The 24,855-nt window shown below is 42.5% G+C and overlaps 1 protein-coding gene and 1 non-coding gene across 2 annotated transcripts in view; one reads left to right on the top strand and one right to left on the bottom strand.

The window, feature by feature from the left end:
• The window catches only part of LOC119921154 (pinopsin-like), a 163,733-nt gene that overhangs the window by 109,123 nt on the left and 29,755 nt on the right, over positions 1 to 24,855 (top strand). The window lies entirely within an intron of this gene.
• On the bottom strand, positions 17,270 to 17,407 carry LOC119924921. Its single transcript, XR_005449599.1, has one exon. It is a non-coding gene; the product is annotated as a small nucleolar RNA SNORA7 (small nucleolar RNA).

The raw sequence follows: 24,855 nt of genomic DNA, 5'->3' as shown, positions 1-24,855 counted from the left end.
CACTGCACTATGCACTTGGGAAGTACAAGTTGGCAACATACAGACATGGTCCAATATTATTATTATTATTATTATTATTATTATTATTATTATTATTATTATTAAATTGTAACCCTTCTGCCCTTTCCCAGTCGAGCCCTGCACATGCTGGCTTTGAAGGCCAATTGGGTCCATCACTATTCCACCCTCATCAGGAAGGGAGGCAGGAGCTCCCTAGGGTGTGGGGCCTAGGACAATGACCATGATCCACCCTGCCCTAAGTGACTCTTGAATGGTGTTCCTTCCATATTTATTGTAGCGTTTACTCTGTGCAAAGCACTGTACTAAATGCTTGGGAGAGTACAATTCAAAAATAAACAGACACATTCCCTGCCCACAATGAGCTGACTGTCCAGAGGAGGGGGGGCAGACATTGATATAAATGAATAAATTACAGATATGTACTAAAGTGCTGTGAGGATGGGGGAAGTGGGAGGATGAATGAAGGGAACGAGGCAGGGTGACACAGAAGGGAGAGGGAGAAGAGGAAAGGAGGGCAATAGTCAGGTCCGGTAACAGCCCAGGGTCACCCCTAGGACAGGATGGATCAGTATGGGGAAGGAAGTTGTATTTAACCAGCAGCCTGATTTCCACTATCACCCTAAAAGATCTGGGGAGGATTCAAACCCTTATCACAGTTAGCTCAACTGCCAAAAACAGGTCACTGGATAGAACAAGAGTACCTTTCTTGAAGTCAACTCTATTGAATGGATAAATGCTCACCACAACTCCCTTTGATGCAAATATGCATTCTTTCAGAATATGTTATTGAACTGTGCTAAGTTTTAACCCATCTTAAAAATAGAGGAAATGAAACAGAGCCAACTCCATTTTCCCCTGCCTAAAAATGTCACCCATGATATGGGACAGTAATCTTCCTAAAACTAAAATGGCCAAAGTCCTGCAACATTTATACCAATCTCCTGAGAGCTAGTCTCCCAAACAGTTACTACAGTGTCCTGGCCAGATTAAATGCTCAATTAATACCATTGATTGATTGATTTTCCGCTCAGGGTAATGCCTATGTAAGTGTGATTGGCTTATGCTTCCTTTTTGGGTCATTTTACTTTTGGTTACTAAAAAGAGTTGTCCCAGGTATTCAAAGATGATGTCATTATGGTAAAGACTGTCCTTTCTTATACTGTAGGCTTGAACATTCGTAATGTCTGTTGCTGTTTTCTTTTTTTTTTTTTCCTCCCAATTCTCCAAATTTCTATTCTAACAGAACTGACCCTCTCTGGATTACAGTGTGCCACACTGGGCTATCTTTCACATTTTTTTTCCCATTTCAGTTGTGGTGGTCAGCATGGCCTAGTGGATAGAGCACAGGCCCGGGAGTCGGAAGGTCATGGGTTCTAATCCCAGCTCTGCCAGTTGCCTGCTGTGTGACCTTGGGCAAGTCATTTCACTTCCTCTGTGCCTCAGTTTTCTCATTTGTGAAATGGGGATTAAGATGTGACAGGAACTGTGGGACAGGAACTGTGTCCAACCCGTTTATCTTGTATCTACCCCAGTGGTAAGAACAGTGTCTGGTACATAGCAAGCACTTAATAAATACCATAATTATAGAGAAGCAGTGTGGCATTATGGAAAGAGCATGGGCTTGAGAGTCAGAGGTCACGGGTTTTAATCCCAGCTCTGCCATTTATCAGCTGTGTGACTTTGAGCAAGACACAACTTCTTTGTGCCTCAGTTACCTCATCTGTAGAATGGGGATTAAGACTGTGAGCCCCACGTGGGACAACCTGATTACTTTGTATCTACCCCAGAGCTTAGAACAAAGCTTGGCACACAGTAATCACTTAACAAATACCATCATTATCATCAGAGCTACAGATGTAGGAAGAGGAGGGTTTGGAGGAAAAGATCGATCCCTCACAGTAAATGTCAGTATGCTGGGAAATGAAGCAATATCCCATATCAGTAGATTTCGACTGTGAGCCCTGATCTGTGTCTGAATTATATTGCTTAAATGCCAGTGTTTAGCATAATGCTTGACACATATTCAGCACTTAGAATATCGTAATCATTATCATTATTATAAGTCTCTAGAGACTATGAACAAAGCAATCATCCAACGTGAGAGAGCATGATAATGAAATTGGTTGAGAGGATAAATCAAATAGGAAGACTCCACTGACAAGATTGTATAAAGATTACCAACACTGAAAACATGAAAATGTGCTTCAGATGTTCCTGGGGGAAATAGTAACAATGAGCTTTATAAAGTCAGGGACATTTAGAACGGTGGAAAATAGATTGACTATGTTTTGTTTTGAATAAGGATGAGAAAAAAGTGATAATAAAGCCGCTATGTAGAAAGCAATCTTCCCTTTTCTGCATGTACAGATTAGGTAGGAAGTTCTGAAAAAAAAGAAGAAAAGATTTAAAGGAAGTAATAAGGAGCTGGAATGGGATGAGATGATTAAAGGAACAGAATAAAAGTATGGAACTAGTTTAAAAGTTGCCTTCATGAGTATAGTGACAGGATGAATGGGGAGAAAAGAAAATCATTCAAATAACTTATATTAAAGAACGAATGAGAGAAATCCATAAAGTGAGCTGAAGGAATACAAAGAGAAAGATTGGGTGCTAACTCAGCTTTGCTAAAGAACTCATCCCTCCTTCAGAGCATTGTCAATAGTAGTAATAAAAATTAGAATAATAATACTAATGATAATATTTGTTAAGCACTTCTGAAGTGACGAGCACTGTGCTAAGCACTGGGGCAGATACAATACCGTCCGATCAGACACACTTCCTATCCCAAATGGCGATCACCATCTAAAGTGGAGGGAGAACAGACATTTAATCCCCACTTTCCAGATGAGGAAACTCAGACTATTGAGACTCCTGCAGAAATCCTTTCCTCCTCCTACCATCCTTGTCATGTTATCCCCTAAACCACTTCAGCACTCATGTATGTATCTATTTGTTATTGACTCACATATCCATTTTCCTCATTTAGCTATCTTACATTTACCATTGAAGCTCTGCTGTTGACTCAGTGGAAAGAACCCTGCTCCGGGAGATAGGAGACCTGGATTCTAGACTGTAAGCTCAATGTGGGTAGGGAATATGTTTACCAACTTGTGTTGTATTGTACTCTTCCAAGTGCTTAGTTCACTGTTCGGCACAGAGTAAGTATTCAATAAATACAACTGATTGATTCTAGTTCCAGTTTCTACCTGCTGAAGCTGTGCTGTCAGCTCTGCCACTTGTCTGCTGTGTGACCTTGGTGACCTTGGACAAGTTTCTTAACTTCTCTGTGCCTCAGTTACCTCATCTGTAAAATGGGGATTAAGACTGTGAGCCCAATGTGGGTCAGGGTCTGTGTCCAACCTGATTAGCTTCTGTTCTACCCCAGAATTTAGTACAGTGTCTGGCATTTCATAAGTGCTTAACGAATACCGCAAAGCAGAAGAAGACTTCTGATCAAAGAGTCACTTAGAGTGCTCTGTGAGGTGGCCACGCTCATCATGAAAACTGAAAAATAGCTGGCTGAAGTGGGTAGCATAGATTGTCCTGGCTGCCAAGGAAACCATCTTCTAGGTGTCAGTGCTCCAGCACAGCCTCAACCCTCTATTACAGCTACTTAAGTTGTCAGACACGTTTTGATAACAAAGGGGAGAAATCAAAACTAAACCTTTCAAATGGTTAGGAATAATTGAGGTTTTTCTCGGTTTGATTCAGGGAAAAGGAAAAAAATCATGTAAAAATTCATTTTTAAAAACACTTCAGGCACTTCACTATGTGCTTTATTCATTCTGTACTCCTTTTGCCAGTTAGAAAATGACCGGTAGGATTGAGAAAGTGCCACAGATGCTGGGCAAACCACTAGCACTATAACTGATTTCTCATTATTAAGCATCAATAGCATTTATTGTGCTTACTGTGTGCAGAGCATTGTACTAAGCACTTGGAAGATTGCAGTACAACAGAGTTGGTAGACATGTTCCCTGCCCAGAGTGAACTTACAGTCTAGAAATTTATCTGCACAGCTAGTCCTGAGCCTTTGGGACTGAAGTTCGTCCACCCTGATGGGTGACTATCATTTGTACGCCTGCACGTTCCTCTGTTAGATGGTATGTTCTAGGTGCCCAGGAGGACAACTACCAAATAACGCTTCCACCTGTTCTGATGTTGTTGGAGAAGGTGGAATACAGGGCTGGAATGACCAGGGATCCAATCACGGATGCATATTCAAGGGTAGGAATTGTTCTTTCTTTGTTCCTCAAGTGTCAGGAAGCTGTCTATCTCCCTCCCAATGAATACTACTGCTGTTGATAATCAGGGAACCATTACCACTAGATAGCTCAGATTAAGCTACGAGTCAGAAGAGGGGAAAAATGCTTTAACTTGGAAAGATAACAAAGGGGATAACTCAAAACTAAATCTTTTAAATTTAGTTTAAAAACTAAATTAAATTCTGGGTGTCATTATGGCACCCAGATCTACGTCTCTGCCCCCGCTCTCTCCCCCTCTCTCCAGGCTCGCATCTCCTCCTGCCTTCAGGACATCTCCATCTGGATGTCTGCCCACCACCTAAAACTCAACATGTCCAAGACTGAACTCCTTGTCTTCCCTCCCAAACCCTGCCCTCTCCCTGACTTTCCCTGACTTTCCCATCTCTTTTGACTGCATTTCCATCCTTCCCGTCTCACAAGCCCGCAACCTTGGTGTCATCCTTGACTCCGCTCTCTCATTCACCCCTCACATTCAAGCCGTCACCAAAACCTGCTGGTCTCAGCTCTGCAACATTGCCAAGATCCACCCTTTCCTCTCCATCCAAACCGCTACCTTGCTTATTCAAGCTTTCATCCTATCCCGTCTGGACTACTGTATCAGCCTCCTCTCCGATCTCCCATCCTCGTGTCTCTCCCCACTTCAATCCATACTTCATGCTGCTGCCTGGATTGTCTTTGTCCAGAAACGCTCTGGGCATGTTACTCCCCTCCTCAAAAATCTCCAGTGGCTATCAATCAATCTGCACATCAGGCAGAAACTCCTCACCCTGGGCTTCAAGGCTGTCCATCACCTCGCCCCCTCCTACCTCACCTCCTTTCTCTCCTTCTCCAGCCCAGCCCGCACCCTCCGCTCCTCTGCTGCTAATCTCCTTACCGTACCTCGTTCTCGCCTGTCCCGCCATCGGCCCCCGGCCCACATCATCCCCCGGGCCTGGAATGCCCTCCCTCTGCCCATCCACCAAGGTAGCTCTCTTCCTCCCTTCAAGGCCCTACTGAGAGCTCACCTCCTCCAGGAGGCCTTCCCAGACTGAGCCCCTTCCTTCCCCCTCATCCCCCCTCCATCCCCCCCATCTTACCTCTTTCCCTTTCCCACAGCACCTGTATATATGTATATATGTTTGTCCACATTTATTTATTTATTTTACTTGTACATATCTATTCTATTTATTTATTTTGTTAGTATGTTTGGTTTTGTTCTCTGTCTCCCCCTTTTAGACTGTGAGCCCACTGTTGGGTAGGGACTGTCTCTATATGTTGCCAACTTGTACTTCCCAAGTGCTTAGTACAGTGCTCTGCACACAGTAAGCATTCAATAAATACGATTGATTGATTGATTGATTGATTGATTTAAATGGCTAGGAATAATTGAGGTTTTTCTCAGGTTGACTCGGGGAAAAGGAGGGCAGCAGACAAGGTACTAATAGGGGATTTTATTTCCCCAAGACAGTATTGATGGAATTGAGAGACAAAAACAATTAACTAAGAGGCAGAATGCACAATAAAGTTTCTGCCTATTTAAAATTTCAGAGAAATGTTGGAGAGGGGATGAAGACTACTGAATGTTTTAAGAAGGGAGAGAGAGAAAGGATATCAGGAGTTGGAGTGCTTTAATGAGTTAATTCAGACTCTTTAATTTTGACGCTCCTTTGTTTCATCTTCTGGAGCCTCTTGAAGGTTGTGTCTAGAGGCTCCTCCCACCTGACTATGACAAAAACGTTTTGAAAGAAAGACTGTCAGTTGCTAATTTAACATCCTTTTGGGAGGGAAAGTTCTTGGGAGGAACAGGAAGTGATGAGGTTGGGAGGCAGTTGAAGAACGGAGACACTGAGGCTAAAGTGGCTCATGGGTTCATCGTGATTTAAGGGGTGTTTTTACAGGGACTGGCAGACCCGAGAAGCAGAATGGCCTAGTGGATAGAGCATGAGCCTGGAAGTCAGAAAGATCTGGATTTTAATTCCAGCTCTGCCACTTGTCTGCTGTGTGACCTTGGGTAAGTCACTTCATGTCTCTGGACCTCAGTTACCTCATCTAAAAAATGGGGATTAATAATAATGGCATTTATTAAGCGCTTACTATGTGTAAATCATTGTTCTAAGTGCTGGGGGAGGTTATAAGGTGATCAGGTTGTCCCATGGGGAGCTCACAGTCTTAATCCCTATTTTCCAGATGAGGTAACTGAGGCACAGAGAAGTTAAGTGATTTGCCCAAAGTCTGACAGCTGACAATTGGCGGAGCTGGGATTCAAACCCATGACCTCTGACTCCAAAGCCCGGGCCCTTTCCACTGTGGGCCAGTGACTGTATTCAACAAGGTTATTTTGTATCTACCTCAGTGTTTAGTACAGTGCCTGGTACATAGTAAGCACTTAACAAATGCCACAGTCATTATTTTTTGTTATTATTGCTAGGAAAGTCTTGTGGGCCAGGAGTATGTAGGCAAGTCTGCTCTATAACAACAGCCATGGGGATTGAGTAGCACGATGGGATTGCCAGCTCCTTACAGACTCTGAATGCTTCCAGTTTCACCAATCAGCGGTATAGATTGAACACATACTGTGTCAGAACACAATATTGAACACTTGGGAGAGTGTAATAAAGATGGTAGATATGATCCCTGACCTCAAGGAGCTTACAGTCTTCCAGACAACTTCAGACCCGATAAGGAGCAGCATGGGAGGGTTAATCAGAGATAGAACAGGATCCACCCCACGAGTTCTTTTCCTAACTCTCCAGCTCTAGGCCGAGGAGTTTTGAGTAGTTTATCAGTCAATAGACTCTGTTTATGTTTGTCGAATCATGCAGTGACTGGTTGAATTAATAATGATGGTATTTTTTAAGTGCTTACTATATGCCAAGCACTGTTCTAAGCACTGGGGTAGATACAAGGTAATCAGGGTGTCCCACGTGGGGCTCACAGGCTCCATCCTCATTTTACAGATGTGGTAACTGAGGCACAGGGAAGTTAAGTGACTTACCCAAAGTAACACAGCTGACAAGCGGCAGAGGTGGGATTGGAACCCATGACCTCTAACTCCCAAGTCCTGGCTCTTTCCACTAAGTCACGCCTCTAAATGGTCACAACATCTTGAGGACTAAGATCACATCTGCAAAATCTGCTGTACCCTCCCATGCACTTACTGCAGTGCTCTGTCCAGTTTAATTGCTCAGTAAATATTATTGATTGGCTGACATTCTGCTCTTAATCAAAGAAAAAGGAGGAATGCTTAAAGAGAGATGGGGCCAAATGGATAGCAAGTGAGGTAGGGTGGCAAATGACAGACATACATAAGGATGGGCAAAAGTGAAGATAAAGATAAATTGTTCAATTTTGAGGCGTCAGATTTTGGTTTTAGAACAACTCGTCATCCCTGGGCCTCTCTGGCTGGACCTGTGATTTTTCTGTTAATTTTTCTCCTCCAAGAGGCTTTCCCTAACTTCTCATTTCCTCTTCTCCCACTCCCTTCTGCAACACCCCAATTTGCTCCCTTTATTCACCCCTTTCTCAGCTCCACAGCATTTATGTATGTATCTGTAATTTATTAATTTGCAGTCTGTCTCTCCCTCTAGACTGAAAGCTCACTGTGAGCAGGGAGAGTGTCTACCAACTCTTTTATATTGTTTTATTGTACTCCCCCAAGTGTTTATTGCAGAGCACTGTAATACAGTGCTCTGCACACAGTAAGCATTCAATAAATATGATTGATTGATTGATTGATTAGAAAAAGTCTAACAATAGTTGGGTCCATGAAGTACTGCTATATCCTCTCTCACATTGAAGACCCAGGAATGATGATTGTAGAACTCTCTAAGATTTCTTTATTTTTATGTTTGAATTTACCTTGAGCCCTCCAAAAATGAGGTGAGTTAGATAGGACACAGACTGTAAGATCTCTAGATTCTCAGCTTGTTGTGATTAAGACTGTGGACGGGGATTAAGACTATGAGCCCCAAGTGGCACAACCTGATGATCTCGTATCTACCCCAGCACTTAGAACAGTGCTTGGCACATAGTAATTGCTTAACAAATGCCATTATTATTATTATTATTATTATTATTATTACTATTATTTTGGGCAGGGAAAGCCTACATCAACTATACTCTCCCAAGTGTGTAGTATGGAGCTCTGCACACAGCAAGTGCTCAATAAATACATTGACTGATAGGAGAAGCTCCTTGAAGGAAAGGAACATGTTTTTTGTCTCTATCTTTCCAAGTGCTTAGTTCAGGGATCTGTAAACAGCTGACACTTCAATAAATACTATTGATTGACGGATGAAAGAGGAGGAAGAAAATGCATTTCAATATATTTGAGTCAGAAAGGTAAAGGGACAAACAGAGGCAAAGATACTAAAATATTAGGAAGTAGATTCCTCCAAGGAGAAACAGATATGGTTAGGACTTCACCTAACTTGAAAAACTGCTGGCAGAAGAAAATATGAAGTTTTGGGGGTTACAATTTATAAAGTATGTCCCGGGCCTGTATGGAAAATTGGAGCAACCCTAGGATATCTAAGTGTTGGTCGTTCATTAACAACAGCCTTCTCGTAGCAACAAATGGAGAGTGCAAGTATTACAGAGGTGGATATTGCAAATAAGGAAATCTCCATCTTTGTTGGAATAATAATAATAACAAAAATGATAATAGCAGCAGTATTTGTTAAGCCCTTCCTATGTGCCAAGCACTGTACTAACTAAACACTGTGGTAAAGACAAGATAATCAGGTTGGACACAGTCCCTGTCCCACATAGGGCTTACTTACAGTCTTAGCTGGAGAGAGAACATGAATTTAATCCTCAGTTTAAGAGGATTGTAACCAGGATAAGAAAGTTCACTTAATAATAAAAATAATAATGTGTGGTGTTAAGTGCTAAATACTGTATTAAGCATTTGGGTAGATAGAAGCTAACCAGGGTGGAAACCGCCCCTATCCCACAAGGAACTCACAGTCTTTGTATTAATCAATCAATCAATCAATCGTATTTATTGAGCACTTATTGTGTGCAGAGCACTGTACTAAGCGCTTGGGAAGTACAAGTTGGCAACATATAGAGACAGTCCCTACCCAACAGTGGGCTCACAGTCTAAAAGAAAAAACAGGCATTGAATCCCCATGTAAGGTTCTTAATGATTACAGTGGTGTTTGTTAAGTGATGATGATGATGGTATTTGTTAAGCACTTACTAAGTGCTAAGCACTGATTTAAGCGCTGGGGTAGATACAAGGTAATCAGGTTGTCTAGTATGGGGCTCACAGTCTCAATTCCCATTTTACCGATGAGCTAACTGAGGCTCAGAGAGGCAAAGTGACTTGCCCAAAGTCACATAGCTGATAAGTGGCTGAGCTGGGATTAGAACCCACGACCTCTGACTCCCAAGCCCAGGCTCTTTACACTAAGGCATGCAGCTTGCTCTATATCAAGTACTGTACTAAGCACTGGGGTAGATACAAGGTAATCAAGTCCCACATGGTATTAAGTATTAAGTGCTTAGTACAGTACTCTACACACAGTAAGCGCTCAATAGATACGACTGAATGAAGTAGTCTAAATAGTGGGGAGGACAGGCATCAAATCTCCATGGAATCTCCTTAATAGTTGTGATAGTATTTGTAAGGTTCTTACTATGTGCCAAGGACTGTACTAAGCGCTAGGGTAGATACAAGTTAATCAGGTCCCACATGGGACTTACAGTCTAAGTAGGAGGTAGAACAGGTATTGAATCCCATTCCTGCCCTGGAGGGCAGATAACGTGTCTTCCAATTCTAATGAATTGAACTCTCCGAAGCACTTAGTACAGTGCTCTGAACATAGTAAACACTCAATAAATACCACTGATGGACTGATTGATTGATAGATATTTTACAGTTGAGGAAACCTACGAACAGAGAAGTTGTATTTTGTCCAAGGTCACACAGCAGGCAAGTGGTGGAGCCAGGATTAGAATTCCGGTCCACTTACTCCCAGGCCTGTGCTCTTTCCACCAGGACTCCCTCCTCTTTTCACTTTATCATTGTGTCCCATTCCTGACTCCAATTCAGACGCTTTACTCATGACCAAGTTCAATCTCTTGAAGGAAGCATTTCCCTGATAAATTTTTCTTCTCCCAGGCCACATCCTCCCAGCTATCATCTCAACACTTTGCATCACCTCATTATTTATATGCTCATAACTTCCCTTAGCCCTAAGGTATATTCCATTTCATATACTCTATTTAGCCACTTCTTCCTCCTCTCTATTAATTATTTTGTGTATATCTCCCCCATAAGCTTCCTTGAGGACAAGGATTGTGTCATCTCTTGATCAATCAATCAAATGTATTTATTGAGCACTTACTGTGTGGGAGAGTACAATATAAGCACTTAGGAGAGGACAATACAGCAGTATTGGAAGATGTTCCCTGCCCACAACAAGCTTACAGTCTAGAGGGGGAGACAGACATTAATATAAATGAATAAATTACAGGTACGTACATAAGTGCTATAGGGCTGAGGGAGCGGTGAATAAAAGGTGGAAATCCAAGTGCAATTATATTGTATTGCCATGGTACAACCAATCAACAATCAATCAATCAATTGTATTTATTGAGCATTTACTATGTACAGAGTGATGTACTAAGAGGTTGAGAGTATGATACAACAGAGATGGTAGCTATGTTCCATACCCACATGGAACTTGTAGTCTAGAATAGGAAACAGCAATTAAAAGAAGACATTAGAGAAGCAGTGTGGCTTAGTGGAAAAAGCCCGGGCTTGGGAGTCAGCGGTCATGGATTTGAATCCTGGCTCAGCCACTTGTCAGCTGTGTGACCTTGGGCAAATCACTTAACTTCTCTGTGCCTTAGTTCCCTCAACTGTAAAATGGGGATGAAGACTGTGAGCCCCACGTGGGACAACCTGATAACCTTGTATTCCCTCCAAGCACTTAGAACAGTGCTTTGCACATAGTAAGTGCTTAACAAATACCATTATTATTATTATTACTACTGGCAAGAACTCGGGCTTGGGAGTCAGAGGACATGGGTTCTAACCGCAGCTCTGCCACTTGTCTCCTGTGTGACCTTGGGCAACACACTTAACTTCTCTGGGCCTCAGTTACCTCATCTGTAAAATGGGGCTTAAGACTGAGCTCCACGTGGGATAACCTGATTACCTTGTAACTACCCCAGTGCTTAGAACATAGTAAGCACTTAACAAATACCATCATCATCATCATCATCATTAAAATACGTTAGGTCACCCTCTGTTCCTCTGCTGCTAACCTCCTCACTGTGCCTCGTTCTCGCCTGTCCCGTCGTCGACCCCCCAGCCCACGTCCTCCCCCTGGCCTGGAATGCCCTCCCTCCCCACATTCACCAAGCTACCTCTCTTCCTCCCTTCAAAGCCCTACTGAGAGCTCACCTCCTCCAGGAGGCTTCCCAGACTGAACCCCCCACCTTTTCCTCTCCTCCTCCCCATCCCCTTGCCCTACCTCCTTCCCCTCCCCACAGCACTTGTATATATTTGTACAGATTTATTACTCTATTTTACTTGTACATATTTACTATTCTATTTATTTTGTTAACGATGTGCATATAGCTTTAATTCTATTTGTTCTGACGATTTTGACACCTGTCTACATGTTTTGTTTTGTTGTCTGTCTCCCCCTTCTAGATTGTGATCCCGATGTTCGGTAGGGACCGTCTATATATGTTGCCAACTTGTACTTCCCAAGCACTTAGTACAGTACTCTGAATAAAGCAGAACAGAGAGGGAGTAGGGGAAATTCATTCATTCATTCATTCATTCAATCGTATTTATTGAGCACTTATTGTGTGCTGGGCCTTGTACTGAGCACTTGGGAAAGTACGATACAGCAATAGAGACAATCATTGTCTACAACGAGCTCAGAGTCTAGGGCTTAGTCAGGAAAGGTCTCCTGGAGGAGATGTGATTTGAATAAGGCTTTGAAGGAGGGGAGAGTGATCATCTGTCATATGAAGTATGAAGAGGGTGGGAGTTCCAGGACAGAGACAGGATGTGGGAGCGCTCAGTAAATATGATTGATTGATTGATTGATTGAATAGTCTGTGGAGAGATAGCGGAGATCGAGGTACAGTGAGTAGGTCGTACTCTCCCAAGCACTTAGCATAATGCTTTGCTCTGCTTATGGTAGATGCCAAATAAATTCTACAGCTTGACTGATGATAGGAAATCTGAAAGGAATAAGGGTGCAAGAAGGGTCTTGTTATGCACAGCTTCTCCCACTGTTTAGTAAAGTGTTCTGCACAACAGTAAGCACTTAATAAATATTATTGTTGTTGTCATTGTCTTATGCTGTCGCGTCATGTCCGATCCATAGCGACGCCATGGACACATCTCTCCCAAAACGCCCCACCTCCATCTGTGATTGTTTCAGTAGTGTATCCAGAGAATTTTCTTGGTAAAAATAGGGAAATCGTTTACCATTACCTCCTTCCGCATAGTAAACCTGAGTCTCCGCCCTCGACTCTCTCCATGCCGCGGCTGCCCAGTGAGTTTTGACTTGCTGTAGATTGCCTTATGTTTGCTAGCCACTGGCCAAGATAGGAATGGAATGGACAGGCCTCTGCTTGACTCTCCTTCCTGCAGCCGAGAGTGGTAGAGGACTGGAAACTCTCCAGGTGTGACCCTGAGAGGTAAACAAATATTATCACTACTTTATTAGTAGTCTTAATGTTGTGACAGAATAGTGAATATTTTAGAAATAAGATAGATGTTTTAATAAAAGAATTGTCTTCGAGGGGTATTGTGACCTAGTGAAAACCCTGCTGTGTAACCCTGATCAAGTCACTTAACTTCTCTGTGCCTCAGTTATCTCATAACAATAATAATAATAATTGGGGTATTTGTTAAGCCCTTACTCTGTGCAACTCACTGTTCTAAGCGCTGAGGGGGATTCAAGGTGATCAGGTTGTCCCATGTGGGGCTCACAGTTTCAATCCCCGTTTTACAGATGAGGTAACTGAGGCACAGAGAAGTGAGGTGACTTGCCCAAAGTCACACAGCTGACAAGTGACGGAGCCAGGATTAGAACCCACAACCACCTCATCTATATATTTGTCTATATTCATCTCATCTATGTTTATATCTCATCTATAAAATGGGGGTGCAAATACCTCTTCTCCATCCTACTTAGGCTGTGAGCCCCATGTGGCGTAAGGACTGTGTCCAACTTGATTAACTTGAATCTACTCCAGGACTTAGGGCAGTGTTTGGCACATAAAAAGCACTTAAATACTGCACCACTATCACAATTATTAAGGAAATCAAATTGGTTAGGGTAGAGGGAGACTCTCTCTGAGGGAAAATGAGAATGAAAATGGGAAAGTTAAAGAAGGAAGGATAGCAGTGCTTACATTTATCATTACTTTTGCGTATTGGCAGTGATTGAAAAAACCTCCAATGGCTACCGATCAATCTGCGCATCAGGCAGAAACTCCTCACCCTGGGCTTCAAGGCTGTCCATCACCTCGCCCCCTCCTACCTCACCTCCCTTCTCTCCTTCTACTGCCCAGCCCGCACCCTCCGCTCCTCCACCACTAATCTCCTCACTGTACCTCGCTCTCGCCTGTCCCGCCATCGACCCCCGGCCCACGTCATCCCCCGGGCCTGGAATGCCCTCCCTCTGCCCATCCGCCAAGCTAGCTCTCTTCCTCCCTTCAAGGCCCTGCTGAGAGCTCACCTCCTCCAGGAGGCCTTCCCAGACTGAGCCCCTTCTTTCCTCTCCCCCTCGTCCCCCTCTCCATCCCCCCGTCTTACCTCCTTCCCTTCCCCACAGCACCTGTATATATGTATATATGGTTGTACATATTTATTACTCTATTTATTTATTTATTTATTTATTTTACTTGTACATTTCTATCCTACTTATTTTATTTTGTTGGTATGTTTGGTTCTGTTCTCTGTCTCCCCCTTTTAGACTGTGAGCCCACTGTTGGGTAGGGACTGTCTCTATGTGATGCCAATTTGTACTTCCCAAGCGCTTAGTACAGTGCTCTGCACATAGTAAGTGCTCAATAAATACGATTGATTGATTGATTGATTGATTGAAATGGTTTATGTGCGTAAGAAAAGGTTCTGATTGAAAGGAAAAATACACAATAAATAAGGAGTGTGGTAGAGAAGATACAGATTCTTTGAATAATGCGTCTTGAAATATTTTCAAGAACGCCTTATTTGTATGCTACACCATAAACATCTGCGAGTCTAAATGAGAGATAACTGATGAGAAGCTCTTCAGCATAATTCAAGCTATTATTAATTGCAAAGAGAATGTCTGTCACATTCTGGAACAAATCCATTTCCATAATTTATGCATGTCATTGATGCTAAGCATTTGAAACGGCCACATCGGACTGTAAAAATAGAATTGGGTTGCCATCTCTAGACAACCTCCAGAAATTCTTGGTAGCTGCAATCAGATGAGAAAAGTAAATATTTTGCAGAATCTTTCGCTGCAACCCTGCTGTCAACGTCTTCGGCCTGATCTAGAGAGCAACCAGGTTTAAGAAGTCATCTATAAGAACAGGCCAAGACTCTTTTGGGGCAAAAGAGATAAAAAATACTAATTTAATTTAAGAAATGAAGAGTTCCTCTATAGTAGGAATAGAAATCACTTTCTGTCATCACAAAGGGATGAGGAGAAGCATGGCGTAGTGGATAGAGAGCATGGATCTGGGAGACAGAAGGTCACGAGTTCTAATTCCTGCTCCGCCACTTATCTGCTTTGTGACCTTAGGCAAGTCCTTTCACTTCTCTGTGCCTCAGCTACTTCACCTGTAAAATGGAAATTAAGACTGTGAGCCCCACCCAGGAAAGGGACTGTTTACGACCTGATTGGCTTGTATCCACCCCAGCTCATAGTACAATGCTTAGCATCTAGTAAGCACTTAGTAAACGCTCAATAAATACGATTGAATGAATGAATGAACATGTCTTTCTCCAGCGACAGTAAGGTAGAGTTATAAAAGCTCTCAGTCATTTATAACCAATTTTGCCTCTGAAAGAGTCCGAGATCCAGAATCTGTGAAAATGAAAACTGAACACTAGTGAACTAAATTTGAGTTCGAGAGCTGCAGTGAAAGTGTAGAAAATGATTTTTCTCTCAAGACCTACGAGCAGAGCAAATAAATTCTAATCCCAGCTCTGCCCTTTGCTTGCTGTGTGACCTTGGTCATGTCACTTAATTTCTCTGTGCCTCAATTTCTACATCTTAAAATGGGGATGAGATAGCTGTTCTCTCTCACCTTGAGACTGTGAGCCCCATGTTGGGCAGGGACCATTTATGACAGTCCCCACAGCACTTATGTAATAATAATAATTATTATTATGGTATTGTTAAATGCTTACTATGTGCCAGACACTCTACTAAATGCTGGGGTGGACACAAGCAAAGCAGGTTGGGCACATTCCCTGTCCCACATGGGGCTCACAGTCTCAATCCCTGTTTTACAGATGAAGTAATAATAATAATAATAATAATAATAATAATAATAATAATAATAATAATAATAATAATAATGGCATTTGTTAAGCACTTACTATGTGCAAAGCACTGTTCTAAGCGCTGGGGGGATACAAGGTGATCAGGTTGTCCCACGTGGGGCTCACAGTCTTAATCCCCATTTTACAGATAAGGTAACTGAGGCACAGAGAAGTGAAGTGACTTGCCCAAGGGTCACACAGTAGACAAGTGGCAGAGCCGGAATTAGAACTCATGACCAGGCCCATACTCTATCCACTATGCCATGCTGCTTCTCTGCTTCACAGGCGTATATATCTGTGATTCATTTATTTATATTAATGTTTGTCTCCCCCTTCAAACTGTAAGCTCAATGTGGGCAGGGAATGTGTCTGCCAACTCTGTCATATTGTACTCTCCTAAGTTCTTAGTATAGTGCTCTGCACACAGGAAGAGCTCAATAAATAGTATGGATTGATTGTGATCAGAACGTATTGTATCCTTGCCAGTGCTTAGTGTAGTGCTTCACGCATAGTTAGCACTTAATAAATTCTCAAAAAGTATTATTAATTAAGTTTACAGGTTTTGAAATTTGATTTTTCCTGGTATAAAAACAGGTGTGTGACTGTTTGATTCCAGCCTGTTTTATAGTGCATTGTTTATTAAGAACTTTCAGTAACAAGAATGTGCTTAGACAAAGCGTAATGGAGAAGCAGCGTGGCTTAGTAGAAAGAGCACGGACTTGGGAGTCAGAGGTCATGGGTTCTAATCCCGGCACCAACACTTGTCTGCTGTGTGACTTTGGGCAAGTCACTTAACTTCTCTGTGCCTCAGTTACTTCATCTGTAAAATGGAGATTAAGACGGTGAGCCCCATGTGGGACAACCTGATTACCTTGTATCTACCCCGGCGCTTAGAACTGTGCTTGGCACATCATAAGCACTTAACAAATACCATCATTATTATTCTTGAAGGGTTTTTTTGCAGTTGATTCTTAAAACGTGCCTGTCCTATCCCCAGTAATGTCACCTTTGGTGAGCTGAGGGCTCATTCTTGGGAAGAAAGCTCAGGGATGCTCTTATTTTCATAACAGGTCCATCCAGGAGATGAGATGCAGCCTGCTTCAGGGATTGAAAGCCCTAGGTTTCTCCCTGGAACAACCTCAGACAGAATTCAGAAAAGAATCACAAAGCATGTGCAAATCCATTCTAGACTGATTGACCAGCAAACCCAAATTCTTTAGTCCTGTGCTTAGAGCACTTAGTTCAGTGTTTTGCTTCCTGTAAGCATTCAATAAATTGTCTTGTCCTGTGCCATCGACATGGCGACACCACGGACACATCTCTCCCAGAACACTCCGCTCTCCATCTGTAATCGTTCTGGTAGTGTATCCATGGAGTTTTCTTGGTAAAAATACAGAAGTGGTTTACCATTGCTACCTTCTGCACAGTAAGTCCCTGCCCTCGACTCTCTCCCCTGCTGCTGCTGCCCAGCACATGAGTTTTGACTTGTAGCAGATTGCCTTTCGCTCGCTAGCCACTGGCCAAGCTAGGAATGCAATGGATATGCCTCTGTTTGGCTCTCCCACCCATAGCCGAGACTGGTAGAGTACTGGAAACTCTCCAGATGCGACCCTGAGTGGGGATTCAATAAATACCATTGATTTTTTTTATGGTATTTGTTAAGCCTTTACTGTGTGCCAAGAATTATACTGAATCTTGGGGTAGACACAAGGTTGGACACAGTCCGTGTCCCATATGGGGATCACAGTCTTATTTCCCATTTCACAAATGAGGTAACTGAGGTATAGACAAGTTAAATGACTTGCCCAAGGTCACACAGCAGACAAGTGACAAAGTCAGGATTAGGAACCAGGTCCTTCTGACTGCCAGGCCCGTGCTCTAACCACTAGACCACACTGCTTTTCAGCTGTTGTGTGCAGAGCGCTGTACTAAACACTTGGGGGAGTACAATACGGAGTTGGTAGACACTTTCTCTGCCCTCGAGGACCTTACAATCTTGAGGGGGAGCTAGTTGTTAAAATATATTATCAATCAATCAATCAATCGTATTTATTGAGCATTTACTGTGTGCAGAGCACTGTACTAAGTGCTTGGGAAGTACAAGTTGGCAACATATAGAGACAGTCCCTACCCAACAGTGGGCTCACAGTCTAAAAGGGGGAGACAGAGAACAAAACCAAACATACTAACAAAATAAAATAAATAGAATAGATATGTACAAGTAAAATAAATAAATAGAGTAATAAATATGTACAAACATATATACATCTATACAGGATATGTTATATGTATATGATATACAGATATACAGATGTATATATACATCTATACAGATATATCATATGTATATGATATACAGATATATTATCGTTATGTACATAAGTGCCGTGGGACTGGGGGTGGGGTGAATAGTGACTGATCAAAGGATACAGATCCAAGTCCATAGGCATCACAAAAGGGAGAGAGAGAGTAGGGGAAAATGAGGGCTTAATTGGGGAAGGCCTGTTGGAGGAGATGTGATTTTTGGAGGACTTTGAAGGTGGGGAGAGTGGTGGTTTGTCAGATATGAAGGGGGAGGGAGTTCCAGGGCAGAGGGAGGATGTGGACAAGGGGTCAGTGGTGAAATATATGGGATGAAGGTACAGTGAGTAGTTTAGTGTGAGAGGAGCAAAGTATGCGGGCTGCGTTGTAGTAAGAAATCATTCCCACAGCAGTTGAGTAGCAGAGGTTACCTCCTGCCCAGACCTGAATGTTTCCCACTAGGTCACATTGTTTTTCATACCATACTGTGGTCATTTGTCACTTTTCAAGATCAAGGTAGCGGGAAGACAGATGGATGTGTTCTCAAACGCAATTCTAGCTTTGGAGCACCATCAACATTAGCTTCTTCAAATGCCCGTTGAGTCGTATCCGACCCATAGAGACTCCGTGAATGCACATTTTTCAGAACATCCCATCTTCTGTCATAAAGTTGTTCTGGTATTTGCAGGCATAGAGTTTCCTTGGTAAAGATATGGAAGTGGTTTACCATTGCCTTCTTCTGCGCAGTGAAAATCTGAGTCTCTGCCATTGTCTGATCAATTCATTCATTCATATTTACTGAGTGCTTACTGTGTGCAGAGCGCTGTACTAAGCACTTGTAACGTACAATTTGGCAACAGAGACAATCTCTACCCAGAAAATGGGCTTACAGTCTAGAAGAGGGGAAACAACAAAAACAAAACAGGTAGACAGACATCAATAGACTAAATAGCATAAATAGAATAAATAGAAATGTAGAAATAGCATAAATAGAATAGCATAAATAGAAAAGTACACATCATTAATAAAATAAATACAATAATAAATATGTACATATACACACAAGTGTTGTGGGGTGGGGAGGGGGCTAGAGCAGAAGAAGGGAATCAGGAAGATGGGGAGGGAAGGAGAAGCAGAGAAAAAGGGGGTTCAGTCTGGGAAGGCCTCCTTGAGGAGGTGAGCTTTCGGTAGGGCTATGAATGGGGGAAGTGTGCTGGTTTGGCGAATGCGAGGAGGGAGGGCATTCCAGGCCAAAGGTAGAACGTGGGCCAGGTGTTGATGGTAGGACAGGTGAGAATGAGGCAGAGTGAAAAGCTTAGCTTTAAAGGAGAGGAGTGGGCAGACTGGGCTGTAGAAGGAGAGAAGGGAGGTGAGGTAGGAAGGGGCGAGGTGATGGACAGCTTTGAAGCCAGTAGTGAGTTTTTACTTGATACAAAGGTTGATAGGCAACCACTGGAGATTTTTTTTTTTGGGGGGGTGGCGTGTGTGACATGCCCAGAGCATATCTGTAGAAAGATATTCCAGGCAGCAGAGTGAAGTATAGACTGAAGTAGGGAGAGACAGGAGGTAGGGAGATCAGAAAATACGTTGATGCAGTAATCCAGTTGGAATAGGATGAGTGACTGTACTAATGTGGCAGCAGTTTGGATGGAGAGGAAAGGGTGGATCTTGGTGATGTTGTGAATGAAGATGAGTCTGGCAGGTTTTGGTGACGGATCAATGTTTTGATCACTTGATCATCTGCCTTTGACTCTTTCCCATGCTGCTGTGGCCCAGAGCAGGTGAACTGACTTTGTCTGACATATCAGCTTAGACCTTTTCATCCATTCATTCATTCATTCATTCATTTATTCATTCCATCAATCGTATTTATTGAGCACTTACTGTGTGCAGGGCACTGTACTAAGTGCTCGGAAAGTACAATTCAGCACCAAAGAGAGACAATCCCTGCCCACAACGGGCTCACGGTATAGAAGGGGGAAGACAGACATCAAAACAAGTTAACAGGCATCAGTAGCATAAAAATAATTATATAAATTAGATATTTATATAGATGCATCAGAACAAGTCAAACAGGCATTAAAATAAATAAATAAAATTATAGATATGTACATATATATAATATATATTTATTATTTATATATATATATATGTACATATATGCAAATATATATATATACACACACAAGTGCTATGGGATGGGGAGGGGGGTAGAGCAAAGGGAGTGAGTCGAGGCAAGGTGGGGGGAGGGGAAGCTGAGGAAAAGGGGGGCTTAATATGAAAAAGCCTCCTGGCAGGGGTGAGTCTTCAGTAGGGCTTTGAAGGGGGGAAGTGATGGGTAGCTTCAACAGCATACGCAATCTCTCCTGCCACGATAAGGCATCAATTCATAGGTGAGATTAACATTAGTACTTGATATTAAACCATGATATTCAATATGGCTTTTAAAATTCGTATTTGAAATTCCTCCTCCAGCAGCTCTCCTTTTCAACAGGGTTTGCCAAACTCATTGCTTGAGGTGCATTAGACCTCAAAGACCCAATGGAAAACTGCCATGTAATAGAAAGTTGTTCCTGAGCTGAGCTTAAAAGCTGCTTTCAGGAAGCTGACTACATGGGCAGAAGCAGCGTGGCTCAGTGGAAAGAGCACGAGCTTTGGAGTCAGAGGTCATGGGTTCAAATCCCAGCTCTGCCAACTGTCAGCTGTGTGACTTTGGGCAAGTCACTTAACTTCTCTGTGCCTCAGTTACCACATCTGGAAAATGAGGATTGAGACTGTGAGCCCCCCATGGGACAACTTGATCACACTGTAACCTCCCCAGCACTTAGAACAGTGCTTTGCACATAGTAAGCACTTAATAAATGCCATTATTATTATTATTACATTAATTCCTTTCTGTGCTCCCAATTAGACATCTAGAAACCTATGGTTCAGATTTGAGATTCTGGAGCCCTACTCTAACTCTGTGGTTCCTTACTTTGTCATAAATCTGACTCAGCCCATCAGACATAATTATAGACAAATCAAGTCATGTCCTTTTTTCCTCCTTTCACTGACCTCAAAAAAATGAATAAATAAAAAAGCAAGTAAAATATTTTCCACTGAACAAGCAGGAGATGATACTGAGGTTACAATTGTATTTTTTCTTTCATTTCTGACAATTATAGCCGAACTTGATGAATTCTATCACCTCATTAGCTCCCAAAGTGAGCAAGCCTCTTGAAAACTCTAGACATTTCACCTCCACCCTTCCTAGTGGAGATGTAATTGAAGATGGCTGGAGTGATGTCTCCTTTTAATAAGGCTTGATTACATTTTACAATGTAGACTTCCAAATGTGCCCCGTGGTGCATTATAATCAGAAATAATTATTGCTCAGTGACAGTTGTCAAAACAATGGTCCCGGTTAATTGATAGGGCAGTGTCGTTGATTGTTATAATATTTTAACATCGGCTGAATAATTCTTAAAATTCCCTGCTGTGTTCATTCTTTGGGGAAGAAGCATGGCCCAGTGGAAAGAGCATGGGCCGGGAGTCAGAGGACCTGGGTTCTAATCTCAACTCTAATAATTGCTTCTACTACTTAGATTGTGAGCCCCACGTGAAACCAGATTATCTTGTACCTACCCCAGTGCTTTGTACATTTTTTGGCACATAGTAAGCTCTTAACTATTATTATTATTATTAATAATTACTTTCTGCCTGACTTTGGGCAAGCCACTGAACTTCTCATACCTCAGTTTCTTCAAATGCAAAATGGGGATTCAATACCTGTTCTCCTTCCTACTTAGACTGTCAGCCTCATGTGGGACAGGGACTTAGAACAGTCCTTGACACATAATAAGTGCTTAAAAAAGACCATTTAAAAAAATATGAATGAGGGTTCTTTTGACCTTGGATGAGCTATTGAGTAGGGATCAATAATTAACCTCTCTGTGTCTTATTTCCTCATCTGTAAATTGAGGAATCAATCCTAATCCTTCCTACCTGTTCTGTGAGCCCTATGAGGGACAGGAAATGTGTCCAACCTGATAACCTTTTGTTTATACCAGCACTTAGAACAGTGTTTGGCACATAGTAAGCACTTAACATGTACCATAAAGTGCCTCACTAATAACTCATGAGAGATGAATAACAGGAAATGCTGCTTTCTTTTCTGCGTTGTCTAGAAGATGTGCAGGGTCAATTTTATGGCCCAGGAAGATCATAGTGCCCTAGACATGATGGGGCCATGAGAGGTCATCCGGTCATCCAGTCAAGGCTTCTGCCTCAGGCCAACAATTCCACAACTTTCTTTGGTAGCCCATTCCAGTGTATATTTTCCTGGTAATCAAACAAGCTCTTCCAAATGTCCAACTGTCATCTCTCCTGCTTTAATTTAAGACCATTTCCTCCTTTTGAGACCTCTAGAGAACATAATAATAATAATGGTATTTGTTAAGTGCTTACTTAATGCTGAGCACTGTTCTAAATGCTGGGGTAGATACAAGGTAACCAGGTTGTCCCAGGTGGGGCTCACAGTCTTAAACCCCATTTTACAGATGGGGTAACTGAGGCACAGGGAAGTTAAGTGGCTTGCCCAAGGTCACAGAGCAGACAAATGGCAGAGCCAGGACTAGAACCCATGTCTTCTGAGTCCCAAGTCTGTGCTCTTTCCACTATCGCTCCTTATCAGTGTCTTCCTCCTCAAAACCCTTCCTCTAAAATGGAAGTCACCCCTTAGCCTCTTCTTGTCTAAGTTAAACCATCTCAATTCCCTGATGATTTTCTCCGAGTTAGTCAGCAGGAGATACCAAGCAGGGTAAGTAAGCCCCTTCTCTCTTTAGGTTTGTTCTTTTTCTTTGGACCTCCATGTCTCTTTTTCTTCTTAATGGTATTTGTTAAGCATTCACCTTGTGCTAGGCACCATATTAAACACTGGAGTAGAAACAAAATGATGAGTTTGGACACAGTCCATGTCCCACTTGGGGCTCACAGTCCTAATCTCCATTTTACAGTTGAGGTAACAGGCACAGAGAAGTTAAACAACTTGCCCAGAGTCACAAGCAGGTAAGAGTCAGAGCCAGTATTAGAACCATGTCCTCTGACGTTCCAGCCCATACTCTTTGCACTAGGCCATGCTGCTTCTTGTCTCTTCATAAATTTAACATAGGAAAGGGGCAGGGGAGGCTTCTGAGAAGTGCATTGTTCTTGTCCCATGCTTCCTGGAAATGCACTATATCTTAAATCCAATCTTTCTTTTCCAACTCCATTATTTTTTTTGTGGTTTCAAACATTGTTCTAAGCACTGAGGTAGATACAAGCTTGTCAAGTTGGACCCAGTCCCTGCCTCACATGGGGCTCACAGTCTAGGTAGGAAGGAGGAGTATTGTAAATAGTATCTCTAAAAAGTATCCCTTTTTACAGATGAGGAAACTGTGGTACAGAGAAGCTAAATGGCTTGCCTGAGGACACACAATAAAATAGACGGGTGGCAGAGCCAGGATTAAGGCTCAGGTCCTCTGACACCCAGACCAGGACTCTTTCCACTAGGCCACACAACTTCTCAACGGTTTCACTGTCAACAATTGGCACATCGTTTACCAAACCCCATTAGACTAACAATATTTTGTATATTGGAAGTGAGAGTCTCAAGCAACAGTAAAACACAGACTTGTTCCTGGCAAACTCAGCCACTGTGGAAGACCCTTAACCTCTATGAAAACAAGAAGAAACTTTTGGGAATCAATTGAGCATTAATCATAACTTCCACTTCCAGTTACACGAAACAGGTTTTTTTTGTCTTCAGGAGAAGCCAGTAAGTGATACCTCCTTTTCATGTCCTGAAAACTCACACCCCAGAGTAAAATTCAGACTTCATAAATCTGTTACAAACACTATGATGTCTTTATGGCTGCTCTCATCCCCCAAGATCAAAACCATGGAAATATTTTAGGAAATTTTAAAATTGAGATTGAGTTCAAATTTGCCTTTTGAAACCTCTACCCAAGACTCCCCACCCAGTGAACATCTGCACCATTCACACTCAGCAGATGACTGTCCAATATAATAATAATCATGGTATTTGTTAAGCACTTACCTTGTGCTAGGCACTATACTAAGCTCTGGGGTGGATACAAGCAAATCGAGTTTGGACACAGTCCCTGTCCCCAGTGGGGCTGAGAGTCTCAATCCCCATTTTACCGATGAGGGAACTGAGGCACAGAGAAGTGAAGTGATTTGCCCAAGGTCACACAGCAGACCAGTGGTGGAGCTGGGATTAGAAATCATGATCTTCTGATTCCCAGGTCTGTGCTCTATCTGCCACTCCATGCTAGAGTAGGTTTAGTACTAGATAATAGGAACTTCACAATGAGAAGAAGAATTCACAAATACACTCAATCATTTGAAAGTCCCAAACACTAAACCAGCTTTTCTTTTCCCCCCTCCTCATTTCCTTTCTTTGTTTTCTCCCTCCCTTCATATCTCTTCCCTCCCTTTCTCTCTCCCTCCTTCCTTCCCTTCCTCATTTCCTTCCTTTGTTTTCTTCCTCTCTCCCTCCTTTCCCTTCTTCTCTTCCTTTTCCCCTTTCTCCTCTTCCGCCAGAATTATACTTCCTGTGCTGGTCACTCAATCTAGGCCCAAACTCAGAGTTGGGGGAAAAAAACCAGAACAGACAGAAACTCACTCCTGAGTACCAACCTCTCAGAAGGAAACCTAGCCTACTTCAGCAGGAAGCTGCATGGTTCGGTGGGAGTCAGAAGGACCTGGATTCTAATCTCAGCTCTG

This window comes from Tachyglossus aculeatus, chromosome 2 (assembly GCF_015852505.1).
Source record: "Tachyglossus aculeatus isolate mTacAcu1 chromosome 2, mTacAcu1.pri, whole genome shotgun sequence".
Taxonomy (NCBI): domain Eukaryota; kingdom Metazoa; phylum Chordata; class Mammalia; order Monotremata; family Tachyglossidae; genus Tachyglossus; species Tachyglossus aculeatus.
This window is presented reverse-complemented; position numbering and strand designations above follow the sequence as displayed.